At 45.6% G+C, this 13500-nt stretch overlaps 1 protein-coding gene across 9 annotated transcripts in view; it reads right to left on the bottom strand.

Annotated features, from left to right (window-relative positions):
• BCAS3 (BCAS3 microtubule associated cell migration factor) overlaps positions 1-13500 on the bottom strand; it is a 463105-nt gene that overhangs the window by 166973 nt on the left and 282632 nt on the right. The gene's annotated exons all lie outside the window — the stretch shown is intronic.

A 13500-nucleotide genomic window follows, 5' to 3' on the forward strand; every position in this document is an offset into this window, starting at 1 on the left:
CCACACTGGTTTGCGCATGCATATATATATATTCTCCTGAAAATTCACCAGCAATTTAGAACACATTTCTCCTAATATGCACCATTTTCTATGCAATTTTGTCCAATGTAATATTTCTGTAATCAAGTCCCACTCACATGTATTTTAATGCTATTTTCACGAATGTATGTATTCTTCTGAACACTCTCCCCTAATCCACACATTTGAGGGGGGAATTGGAGGAGTGTACATACAATTGAAAGGAGTCTGAATGTCAGAAGATGGGTGTGCTTCAAGTTGAGTCGTGCTTGTATTAGAATGTGAACTGAAACATATTTTCTCTTCCTCCCACAAAATCTAATTCCCATTAGCCCCAGCCAACATGACCAATAGTCAGGGTGATGGACAGTTGCAGGTAGATCTGCACACTGAGAGCACATGACTTCCCCCAAAGAATCCTGGGAACTGTGGTTTGCACCCTCACAGAGCTTCAGATTCCCAGTGATCTTAACAGAATATACTTCCCATGATTCCCCTGACCTGGATCAAAGTATTTTGTGCACAACTCTGAACAGCTGCTATACCTAAGTTGTTTAAAGTCTCCACTTGGTCGTATTTCAAAACCAGCAAAAGTTTTGAAGGTTTATGCAGCATAGAGCTCCTCAACTCCCCCCCCCCCCGCATCTCTGCCAGTCCCATTTGTGCTTAAGAAATGCACCAGACTCCACAAAACATCCATGATTAAATAAAACTTCCTGTGATTGAATCTGACTGCTATTTTACAATATTAATGCTAATGGACGATCATAGTCTTGTTTGCATGTTTTAACTTCAGTTGCCATACAAAGTTGCTGTACACAGGATCAGATGATGGAAGGATTTAGGGTGGTGGTGGTGGGGGGTTTGGATAAACCCTCAACAACCCACCATGTGTCAAAAGAAAAAGGGGGGAATCAGGGAGGAGGAAAGGGAGAAGCAGACTGGAATATCTACAAGTCCAGCGATATAATTAGTTTCTAATGTTAGGTTAGGAAATAAGGAAATTAAAGAAAGAAAGGGTGGGCATGGCGAAGGGAGAGTGGAAAAGAGATGCCTCAAAGTGGCAGAGTAGCAACAAAGGGAGAAATGCTTTTAAGAAAACAGCAGAATTAAAACAGGAGTAAGATATGTAAAATAGATGAACGACGGGCAGCATCCTCCTGCACCGAGGGAGCTGTTTCAGGAGAAACACTGTCCGTTTGTGGCCAGCGAGAATACTTTCCATTCAATAGCGTTTGCAGCTTGCTGATTCATATGATTGCCGGCCGGCGCCCTGCTGGCGAGCCCCCTCCATTGAAATTAAATCCACTCTCTTCAGTTATAAATTATAATGCTCTATAAACAACACTCCCAGTGGGAACGGGGGGGGGGGGGTAGTAGAGATGCAGAGAGAGGGAGAGAGAGAGAGAGATCTTCATAGTCTTTTTTGCTGTTCCTTATGCTGTGCTCTTTGGTCACAAATAAGACCCACTTGGCTGTCACAGAGAGGATTTCTGGCTGTAATTTATATACTGTTTGATGTTTGGAGCCTTTGGAAGGGAACAGAAAGGTTGGATCACAACGCAAACCCTAGCGGGGTGGGTGGGTGGAAGGCAGAGTTGGGGGGGGGTGGACTTGGACATGAGTGTTCAAGGAAACGGAAAGAAAGAATATGTTTCATCCACATATTTTCGAAACAGATCACCAGGCACATCTTTTGGGGCCTGCCCTTGGGACTACCTGCCCCCCCCAAAAAATCTGAAATCACAATTACACAAAAGGATCCCCCAAGCACACTTTTACTGGGAAGTCAATGTCAGCAGAGTGAAGGGAACCTCACTTCCACATCAATGTGGTGATTAGAGAGTGTTGGGATCAAAGACTGAGGATGGTTTGGGTGAAAGTCCCCTACTCTGCCACAAAGCTTGCTGGGTGGACTATGGGCCAGCTATTCTCTTTAAGCCTGATCCCCCTCTCTCAAAAAAGGGTTGTTGTGCTGCCTTATACAAAGTAGGACCATTGATCAATCTAGCTCAGTACTGTCTACACGGATTGGAAGCATCTCACCAAGGTTTCAGGCCGGGTGTCTCTCCCAGCCCTACCTGGAGATGCTGAGGAGTGAACATGGAACCTTCTGCATGCAAAGCAGATGCTCCACCACTGAGCTACGGTCCTTCTGCAAATCCCCAAATTCCATCGGACCATAGGTCAGGCTCCAGTCTGGACACACCAGGGTATTTTATTTTGTTTTCTATATTAGCATTTACACAACTCCAAGTGGCTTACATACATTCCCCATAATCTTTGCAAGAGCTCCATTTAGGACAAGATGCTATTGCTCTCTCTGTTATAGATGGATCAGCCCAATATTGTTGGGCAGGACAAAAAGAAGTGCCTTCTTTTGCAGAGTTAGTCAATCACCCTGCGGAATGCACTCTCTAACGATAACCTAGGCCACTTCCAGCCCATCAGTATTTTGCAGAAAGGATTCAAACAGAAATTTAAGTTTGCTCAAATGGGCTATGGTTCAATCCTGCAATGAAGTTCTTTAAAATTCTGTACAGGTTTGTAGCAGGAAAAGGTCAGGGGCCCTGACATTTCAGACGAATGCAACGAACACATATGTAAAATCTCAAGTCATTTGAAGCTGCGCTTCAGAAGGGAGAAGAGGAAAAGAAAGAAAGAAAGAAAGAAAGAAAGAAAGAAAGAAAGAAAGAAAGAAAGAAAGAAAGAAAGAAAGAAAGATTCAGAGAGGACACACACTTGCCATTGTAATAAAATTTAACATGTAACTTAAAAATAAATTAAATAAAGGAAACATTAAAAGATAAATGGAACAGGATGCTCTATGGCTGTGGTAATTTGAGTGGAAAGGAAAAGGGAATGGAGGAGAAAGGGAAGGAGTGGGTTTACATTAATAAATGATTAAAGGCCTTAACAAGGGGCTATCGGGTTGAACAGTGGAGCACACACGCCTCTCCACCTTTTCCCCTTCGGAGCAGCTTTTTTGCATTAGTTCACAAGGCCGATCAATATGGTTTTCATTTGCCGATTTCCATAACGCCATCTGGGATCGGCTCACCCGACCTAATGAAAGCAGGAGGCGAGCCGGAGTCATCGAAACGTTTGCGCGCGCTTGTCTGTCGCCAGCAAATAAATTCTGACGGGCGAGGCTGCAGTTTCCTTGTGCGCAGGGAGCAATCCCCCCCGCCTCCAAAAAGCAAATGCACAGACAAAGCGAGACTTACCTGTGCATCCTGCCCCTGAAGAAAGCAGGGAGGCTGGAAGCAGCAAAGCTGCTGCTCTTTTCAGGAAGCAATTCTGAGAAGAGGTTTGTTCAGATGCCAAGGAGTAGCTGGTGGTATTTGCAGTGGGTGGACATGTACACTGCAAGTACCACGGAGGGTTCCTCATCAGTGAGGACCAAGTCATCCCTCTCAGGGATGGAGGCAAGTGTTGGGCAGATCTGTCAATTTTGGGGTCTCTCAGTTTCTCATTTTTCCAACCTCAAGTTCACTTCTCCACATTTCCACATCAGATTGTGATTTTTATTATTTTCTTTTTTTAAAGCCCTGATGATTATTCATTAGCATCTTAGTGCAAACTTCTCCTAATATACACATTTTTGTACGCAATCTTGCCTAGTGAACACAGTTTTGCAAAAGGATTTTCCCAATGTAATGCTTTTTGTGTTATTTTAACCAATAGAGGCATTTACATGTACACTTTACCCTAGTATATGCATTTCTTGGCACACATTACTTGACTGGATAACTGCATTGCAAAATTCAGAGAAGTGTGAATTTCAAAGGATGGCTGTTCTGGTTCATGTATTGTTTCAGAAAGTGTTAATTAGGCTTGTGAACTGAATCACATGGCTTGGGCATGGATAGAGAGGCCTTTGAGAGCTGGTGCAGTGGAATGCCCAGTGTATTAGACTAGGGCAGGGAGGTCCACATTCAAATCCAAGCTAAGTCCCAAAGCTTCTTGACTGACCCTGTGCCAGCAGTCACTCTCTCACATCTAGAGGGTTGGGCATGAGAGCAAAATGGTAGCAGTGGTGGTTGGAACAGAGAACTATGTATGCCACCCTGTGCTCTTCAGAGGAAAGTTGGGATGGAAATCTATTAAATTAATTTATAATTATTCCCCCCCCCACTTGAAAGACTGCCGTGCCCCATATATGGTTGCCCAACCAAAAAACACTATTAAAGGTGCCACTGGATGCTCGCCTTGCTTCAACGAAACTGAGGGTATTTAGTGCGCCTGTGCCAAGGCTGTGGAACTCATTGCAGATTACTCTTAAGCAAGCACTGCTTACCGGTAGTTAAGACACCTGTTTAAAACTCTTCTGCTTACACAGACCTTTTTTTAAAATACATAGCTTAACCCTCAGTTAGGATGGTAACACTGCCCCAACATGGTTTGTGTAGCGTTATCTACCTAAATACTTGGTTTGTGTGGAATATAAGCCTATAAAACAAACAAATAAGAGATCCTGATCTCAAAACTGCCTCAAGTTTTAAAGGCACTAACCAGGACCCATAAGCATCTTCAGCTCATAAGGTGAGCAAGTAGTCAGTGCAACTGGAGTGATAACGGAGTCACATGTCCTATCTGTCGATATAGGTCAAGGTCAGAAGCAGGGAGGCTGTGGCCCATCAGGTCAGTGTTCTTCAACCTTGGATCCCCAGATGCTGTTGAACTACAATTCCTACCACCCTCAGACAGCTTAGCCAAAGGTCTGGGGTGATGGGGGTCAGAGACCAGCAATGTCTGGGGATCTGATATTGAAAAACACTGCTCTAGATGTTGCTGGACATCCTATGAGCTCCACCCAGCATGACCAATGTTCAGGGATGAGAGGAGCTATAGTCCAACTGCATGTTCTTCAGTCCTGGTATAGATATATTCCCTATTGAAATTGGTTACACTCTTTAATGGGCTCAAGACCTTTAGAAACAGGATCTGCAAAATTGTCATGGAGATGTGAAAACTTGGCAAGTGTAACCTTGGGCTGCTTTTAGTCTGGGTGGTGCTCCCTGTCACAGAGAGGCACAAGTATGAAGGGATATACATCTATTTCTCCCTCTTCTATGTGAATCTATGAGCAAGTGGGTGTGAGCTAGACACTAGAATTCTGCTTATAGATGTTGCCTGAAAAGTCTGCCAGCAAGTGAAGGTTAGTTCTGACTAGGGATGTGAAGCAGTCTGTCCTGACCTGCATTTGTTGCAATCAGCTCTGTTTCTGTTCTGCTGCAGTTCGGCTTTCACTAAAAACTACATTGTTCATCTCACTATCCACTACACCCAAGACTAATGTTATTAATTTCAATGCATTTCAATGGAAGGGAAGCATCAAAAACAATGCAGGAAGCAACACAATTATTTACATGATGCTTGTGGACTAACCCCCCACCCCCACCCTCCAATACTGCTATATTCATTTGCATGATTTCTGTTCCTGGCTTCCAACAAACATATGAATTGCAGCAATTTCTGCTGCCATTTCAGTTTCTGATGGAATTCTTTGACATTCCTAGTTCCTACAAAAATGTATGTGCATTTGACATCGAATGAACCCTTTTCAAAGGTAATAAGAGGAAAGAGGGCTTAGCTCCCCAGTGGTGAAGTGAATGAGTCTTAGCCCAGTCCACATTCATGGCACTCCAGCCAAGAGAGTCACAGACAACCCCCCCCCCCCCGGGCATACGAATTCAGGAGAATTCTTTCCTTCCTGCAGGCCACATCAGCAGAGAATAAATTCTGGAGATTTTCCATGAATTCCTTCTGCTTCAGTTGCCTCCTGGTGTTGCAAGAAACTCATATAAAAAGCCTTTACAATTTAATGAATGGTTTGTCTCCCGGGGCAGGTGTGGAGAATAAAAAGACGGGTCACACAAGGTACCTCCGAATGCTGTTCAAAACAAAAAACAAAACACCTCCACATGCCCACTTTTGATTGGCTTGGAATTAGCCTCAAGGGCTATAAAGGTTATGATGATTTTATTTGCATTAGGTAAGAATGGGGGTGATGGGACACCAGCTATGAATGAAAAGGAGCTACTTGTTAGATATTAGTTATCAGCTACAGTATTACAAAATGATCAAGAGGCACTGTGCTTTAGTAGAGTAGGGATGGGGAACCTGTGGCTCACCGGATGTTATTGGACTCCATCTCCCAGCACCACTAACCACTGGCCAAAGCTAGTTGGGGCTCATGGGAGTTGGAGTTCAGAGGGCTACAGGTTCCCCATCCTTGGAGAAGAGTGTTGGGCTACCACTGGCAAGACTCAGGGTCAAATCCCCACTCATATAACCGCTAAGCCAGGGGAGGAGGAACTCAGAATGTGCCCCCTCCAGGTCTCTCTATCTAGCCCTCAAGACTCTCTCCAGGCCACATTACCACCCCAGCCTCAGCTCCTTTTGTGGTTTTAGTGGTATATAAACCTTGCGAAATAAATAAATAAATAGATCAGTCATACACTGGGAGAAAGTAGAAAATTCAGCTATAATTGTCCGTTTAAGGGGGGCTGAATAGGCTTGTGGGTGTGCTGAGATGCAAAATCAAGGGAATGCCTAGTTCATACACATGCCCATGATACTAGGCTAGTTTTCTTCCCCCGCCACCCAATGAAAAACGTATAACAGGCCTCTTTTTTTTGAAGTCCAAGTCAACTTCAACAAAAAAACTTTCCCCTTTTTTAAAAAAAAACCTCAGCTGACAAATCCTGATTATGTTCAGGAGGATAACAGAGGAGACACAACGCTGGACTGCCGTCTGGCTGGGCCCCACCTGACTATAAGCATCAGTATTTCTTAGACAGCTTGGATTTTCGAATTATTTCAAAAATTTGGCTGAACTCAGCCAATATATAATAGGCGACTCATCAAGTCTGCGGCGCGGAGACCTCGCCAGTAGGCTTGAAGCAGAGTGATAGTCCATGTTTATTAGGCTTCTGAGCAAGACGTCTTCCTGTAACAAGGGAAGATTCGGGCTTAAGCGAAAAAACAGGCTGCACTCCCCACCCCCTCCCTAAGTCTTGGGAATTGTGTGAAGGACACATTTACAGGGGAATTTAGGGAACAGTAGAGCTTTGTGGGTATTACAGAGCACAAAATGGGGGAGGCTGAAAAGCCCCAAGCTGATGCCTTCTAAAAAGAGGCAAATGCCACGCTCTTTGGAAGAAGATATTAAAAATTATTTCTCTTTCAATTACCGCTTGGAAACCAAAGTCACTTAAATCTGTTAAATGGATATAAATAATGCCAATTCCCTCCTCTCCCCTCTAACAGCATGGAAGGAACTGTGGTTTAGAAGGAGGGACCAGGAAAAGGATTGCAGTTAAGTGCTGTGGTGGCAAAGTATCAGTAAAAGCCATTTCGGGCTGGCTAACAGAAATATTGTATGAAAGAGATGGTTTTTTGGGGGGAGGTGTAGTGTTGCAAAGTTTCTCAGGTTCTCTTTGGCCTCAGCTAAGGGCTTGTTGGAAGCTGTGCTTGAAAAAAACAGCAGAGGAGTCCCTTCAGGCTGTCACCCTGAAGCGCATGCTTTTGTGCAGTTAAACCTGACTAAAGTGCTTCGCCATCCTACGGCAACAAACCGAGGACCAGCAGGGAGAATATTTTCTGCCTCGTTTGAAAGCTTTTTCCTCCTAGCTCCACACCTATGGCAATCAGGTTGAGGTATCAGGCACGGCCCTGCAGTTTCTCCTGCCTCACCAGATGCCACCCCCACCCCCTTGAAGCGCCGTTAGGCTCCACCCTGACTAGCCAACCTTAGCTCCCAAGATCTCCTTCCCGAGCCTCATGAAACTTGGCAGCCTGCATCTCCAGGCTTGCTGACTGCGGGGGTGTTGGCAATGTTCCTTTGAGTTTCCCACCCAATCAGAAAGCAGATAAAGGTGTTCTGCACTGGCCCTTTGGCCGTGGACACAGATTGCGTGCCAACATTGCACCTACGAAAGGCACACATCTATGGGATCCGTTCCTCCTAGCAGCTCCAAAACGGATCCCCTGATCTGGACAAACTTCTTCATCCAGTCTGGTCAAGAGCCACTTACTTGCCTATACCCTTTGTGGCAAATAAGAGTCACCTACATGTCAGCAAGGTAAGGTTTTGCTTTGAGGTGGGTTGTCTTTTTTTTCATTGGTGTGCACAGGCATGTCAGCTAGCAACCTAGCTCGTAGGCGAGTAATTTCAGCGAACTTATTTAGAAGCAGTGAAACAGAACGTTCTGAGAGAGGGCGGGGTGGTGGCGGTGGAGGTAAACTGCCAGTGGCAAAGATGCAGGAAGTGCCACTGAGCTTTAAACTCCTGTTTGGGGGCTGCTTTTATTTACTCAGATTCATAAATCAGAGCTGGGGAAGTTGGAAGATCAGAAGGGAGAGGGAGAGAGGCTCCAGTAATTGCCTTTTCTTCTGTAGTAGTAGCAGCAGCATACAGCAAAACAGAAAAAATTAAAAATTAAAACACAGAAGGAGTAAGCAATCATTTGGGCCAATCAATAGGTTCCTATGAACTTCGTGGCCAATTACAGGATGATTGGCTAAGCAAACAAAGAATTATTGGCTGCTTATTTGGGCTTCCCTGCCTTCCCCCTGCCCCAGGCCAGCCCTGCCCCTGTTTCTCATTCTGCGATGGGGTTTGGAGCAAGGGGGTGGTAGTTGGCCCTCTTTCCCCCATTTAAAAAATATGCAAACACCTGATATTGATCTGAGCGGCTACAAGCTGTACAGTCTTGTTAAATTGCTACCACCTTTTCCACAAGCACTTTTGGCAATTAACCTCATGGCCAGCCACTTCAAAGGGAAACAACGGTTGAGTTTAACCTCCTCGAGCTAACCAGAGATTCCTTTCGGATTTTCCATCAAACACTTTTATCCTTCTTATATATGAATATGAGAGAGAGAGGGAGAGAAAATGCAGGCTGATAAAAGAATTGTGGTTATATTTTTGCATGAATTCACCAGGAAGACAAATACCCCAGGAACTGCTCCTGCTCCCCACCTCACCCTGCCCCCGGCCCTTGGAACAAGAAGTGGGATGGGACGAACACAAAATGGAGGTGCTGTATTTCATTTTCTACTCCTCGAACATGTGTTCTCTTCAACTTGTCCAGAAATCCCCGTGTTTGCTGGAATCCAACCATCTGATACATCTGAACCAGCCTTGCCCCCACTCCCTTTTGCAAATCTCTCATATGGTTCTCCAAATCATCTAAAGGCTCCGGATAAATAAATAAAAATCATGTAAAATTAAGGCAAACAAGTAGAAGGCCAGTGTGTGTGTGTGTGTGTGTGTGTGTGTGTGTGTGTGTGTGTGTGAGAGAGAGAGAGAGAGAGAGAGAGAGAGACCCACCAACTCCCATTGCAAACCTTTTAAAGATGACACAGACTTTGTACCCAGCAGTGAAACACAACCAATCCACATTGAGAGTGGTATTTGGTTGGAAGATGAATGTTGGAAGATCCAGGACAGATAAAACAGAATGGTTCTTCATGGAGTGCATAGTTAAACTATGGAACTCGCCCCCACGGGAGGCAGTGGTGGTCACCAACGCGGATGGCTCTAAAAGGGGACTGAACAAATTCATGGAAGCGAAGGCGATCAATGGCTACTAGCCACAATGACTATGCTCGGCCTCCATGGTCAGAGGCAGCAATGCATTTGAATCCCAGTTGCTGGAAAGGAGGGGAGATTGTGCTTATGCCCGAGGCCTCCTTGCAGGCTTCCCATAGGCATCTGAGTGACTAGGTGGGCCACTGGCCTGATCTAGCAGGACTTCTTTCTTTCCTCAAAACCCCTTGGCTATTTCTCCTGAGCAGCAACCCCCCAACATATGGTTGACCATTTCAATTTAGGTGAAATCTGATAGCAAACTCTAATCTTGTCTGGTTTGGGGGTTCGGTGCAGAGTTTAGGTCCACACCTGCATCCAGATTGTGTGTAAAGCTTATGCACATACAGCTGGTTCTGCATAGGCTATTCTTCCTGAGACTCTGCAGAATGCATGGGCATCTGGGGGTAGGGCCAGAGGGCATGTGGACGAGTCCTGTTTCCTCCGCCACACATAACCAATGCACATGGAGGGCGGATGTGGAAATAGCACATATGTTTCTACTCCAGATGCGTATCTGACCATGGCAGCTGTGCTGTAGGGGAGGCTGCAACTTCCACCTTATGTAAAAATGGAAGGCCTCCACAGCATGCCACTCCCCAGTCATGTATGGTGGCCTGCAAAGGACAAAATTCCCTTTTAGTCTGCCTATTTCTGATGGTATCAAAGAAACGTGGAATTGTACAGTTGGAAGCAGGGCTGTCTTAAGCATATGACAGGGGTGCAAGATTAACCCGGTGCCCCCCTAAGGTTTCCTAGTCCCAGGTGTGCAGGAGGGTGGATCCGGCTGCCTGCCTCAGCATCTCACTGACTTGGTCGCCCCCGAACTCGCGGAGCAGAGCCACCCGCAGCAGAAGAGCCCGGCATGGCACTCTGACTGCTGACAGATGGACTCTTCCCCGGACTCAACTCTCGGGCCCCGGACTCTCGGCCTGGTGCCCTTGAGAGCCCAGAGCCTGGGTACCCTGCACCCCTAGCACCTATGGGTAAGACGACCCTGGTTGGAAGGGACCCAGAGGGTTGTCTAGTCCAAACGTTTGCAATTCAGGAATCTCAACAAGATAGTAGAACAACAAAATGGTAGAAGCAGAGGAGGCGGTGAAGGGAATGTTAAGCATCTGGCAGGTGACAGTCCATGTCCAGGATGCTCCCTGGTCTGGTTTGGGCCTGAAGGTGATGCCAGCATTAGGAAAGTCATTTTCTGACTTGCGAAGTGTGACGTGGCCAAGAGCTAAGCTGGAGAGCCACCAATTAGAGCGAACTGAGGGAGAAAACTATGCGTGTATGAGCGCGAGAGACATGGGGAGGGTCTCCCTTTTTAAAAATGATGTTTTTATTTATTTTTCATGGTACAGAAGATACATTTTGAGGAAACAATTGTTACAAAAAACAAACGACTTGTCCTGATAAAATTACAAACTTTTGTCATGCTGTATAACAAGGTTTCACTTGATTACTCTAAAAGATTATGCCACATTTCCCTCTTATATGGAGGGATCTATGATACCACAAAGCCCAGGGCTTGCTGATCAGAAGGTTGGCGGTTCGAATCCCCGTGATGGGGTGAGCTCCCGTTGCTTGGTCCCTGCTCCTGCCCACCTAGCAGTTTGAAAGCATGTCAAAGTGCAAGTAGATAAATAGGTACCGCTCCAGCGGGAAGGTAAACAGTGTTTCCGTGCGCTGCTCTGGTTCACCATAAGCGGCTTAGTCATGCTGGCCACATGACCCGGAAGCTGTCTGCGGACAAACGCCAGCTCCCTCAGCCAGTAAAGCGAGATGAGCGCCGCAACCCCAGAGTTGTCTGCGACTGGACTTTATGGTCAGGGGTACCTTTACCTATGATACTGTTATGAGGCTTTTAAGGAGGGGAAGGGGTCAGTCTGGATGGAACATTGGGTTCCCTTCCAGAACCTGCAGTCCTATATCTGAGAAGGTAGAATGCACACACGGAAGCTTGCTAAACCAGTTCCTCTGCCAAGGTAATGGCTTTGGCTGGCTAGTCAATGCTCATGATTTAGCATAACCAGATCGGTGGCTCTGTGCCTTTCTCAGACCCTCCTCACCTAGCTGCTATGTTGTTGTTTAGTCGTTTAGTCGTGTCCGACTCTTCGTGACCCCATGGACCATAGCACGCCAGGCACTCCTGTCTTGCACTGCCTCCCGTAGTTTGGTCAAACTCATGTTCGTAGCTTCGAGAACACTGTCCAACCATCTTGTCCTCTGTCGTCCCCTTCTCCTAGTGCCCTCAATCTTTCCCAACATCAGGGTCTTTTCCAAGGATTCTTCTCTTCTCATGAGGTGGCCAAAGTATTGGAGCCTCAGCTTCACGATCTGTCCTTCCAGGGAGCACTCAGGGCTGATTTCCTTAAGAATTGATAGGTTTGATCTTCTAGCAGTCCATGGGACTCTCAAGAGTCTCCTCCAGCACCATAATTCAAAAGCATCAATTCTTCGGCAATCAGCCTTCTTTATGGTCCAGCTCTCACTTCCATACATCACTACTGGGAAAACCATAGCTTTAACTATACGGACCTTTGTCGGCAAGGTGATGTCTCTGCTTTTTAAGATGCTGTCTAGGTTTGTCATTGCTTTTCTCCCAAGAAGCAGGCGTCTTTTAATTTCGTGACTGCTGTCACCATCTGCAGTGATCAAGGAGCCCAAGAAAGTAAAATCTCTCACTGCCTTCATTTCTTCCCCTTCTATTTGCCAGGAGGTGATGGGACCAGTGGCCATGATCTTGGTTTTTTTGATGTTGAGCTTCAGACCATATTTTGCGCTCTCCTCTTTCACCCTCATTAAAAGGTTCTTTAATTCCTCCTCACTTTCTGCCATCAAGGTTGTGTCATCTGCATATCTGAGGTTGTTGATATTTCTCAGATATGCAGATGACACAACCTTGATGGCAGAAAGTGAGGAGGAATTAATTAGCTGCTATGTAGGAGGACAATAGGCCAGAGCTGGAATCAGGAGAGAGGGACATGCCTTGCTTCTCGCTGGATCTAAAGTTATGACTAAGGAGTCCCTCCATCTAGGCTCCATCCCTCCATGCTCAGGTTGTATATATGTGTAAATATGACCACATACAGTGGTGCCTCGCAAGACGAATTTAATTCATTCCGAGAGTCAATTCGTTTTGTGAAAAATTTGTCTTGCGAATTGCGGTTTCCCATAGGAATGCATTGAAATTTCTTTTTTTCCCCCATAGGAATGCATTAATTAAATTTTAATGCATTCCTATGGGAAACCGCGATTCACAAGACGAATTTTTCGCAAAACGAATTTGTCTTGCGAGTCACCATCAGATCGCAAGACGCATTCGTCTTGCGAAAAATTCATCTTGCGAGGTACCACTGTATACTAAAGACACCACAGTCTCTGCTGATTTTCATTCCAAGAAAACTGAACCCAGGGCAAAGTGCAGGAATCCCAGAAACCTTTCACTGCTTGGAAATTGGGTGCGTAACAATACTTTTTGTTAAGCACCAGCGATTCTTTCTAAATTTGCACCTATATCTGTACATTAGCATAAACAAATTTTATGCCAATTGATGCCCCCCTTTCATCCTCTTTTTTCCATTATGTGTTTGTTTCCTTTTCTTTTGGCAATGCTTAAGCGGCTTCTCCATTCACGGTCTGGCAAAACAGTTCCAGATTTAAGACAACTAGGCAACAAAAAGAGTAAGGGACGATGGCAGAAGAGCGGGGATGGGGTGGATGGACCCAAAATTAGCACGTCCAAGCGGCAAAAGGGTCTGGTGGTAAGATGTACAGTTCAATGAACCGCTGCTTACATCAGCAAGATGGCTTGAAATGTCCTTCCCCTTCTGTTTTTCATCTACAAAGATTGTGTACTCAGTAGAGTGTTAAGAGAGGCTCCTTTCTCC

The sequence above is a fragment of the Zootoca vivipara genome, chromosome 15, assembly GCF_963506605.1.
Source record: "Zootoca vivipara chromosome 15, rZooViv1.1, whole genome shotgun sequence".
NCBI classification, from domain to species: Eukaryota; Metazoa; Chordata; class Lepidosauria; order Squamata; family Lacertidae; genus Zootoca; species Zootoca vivipara.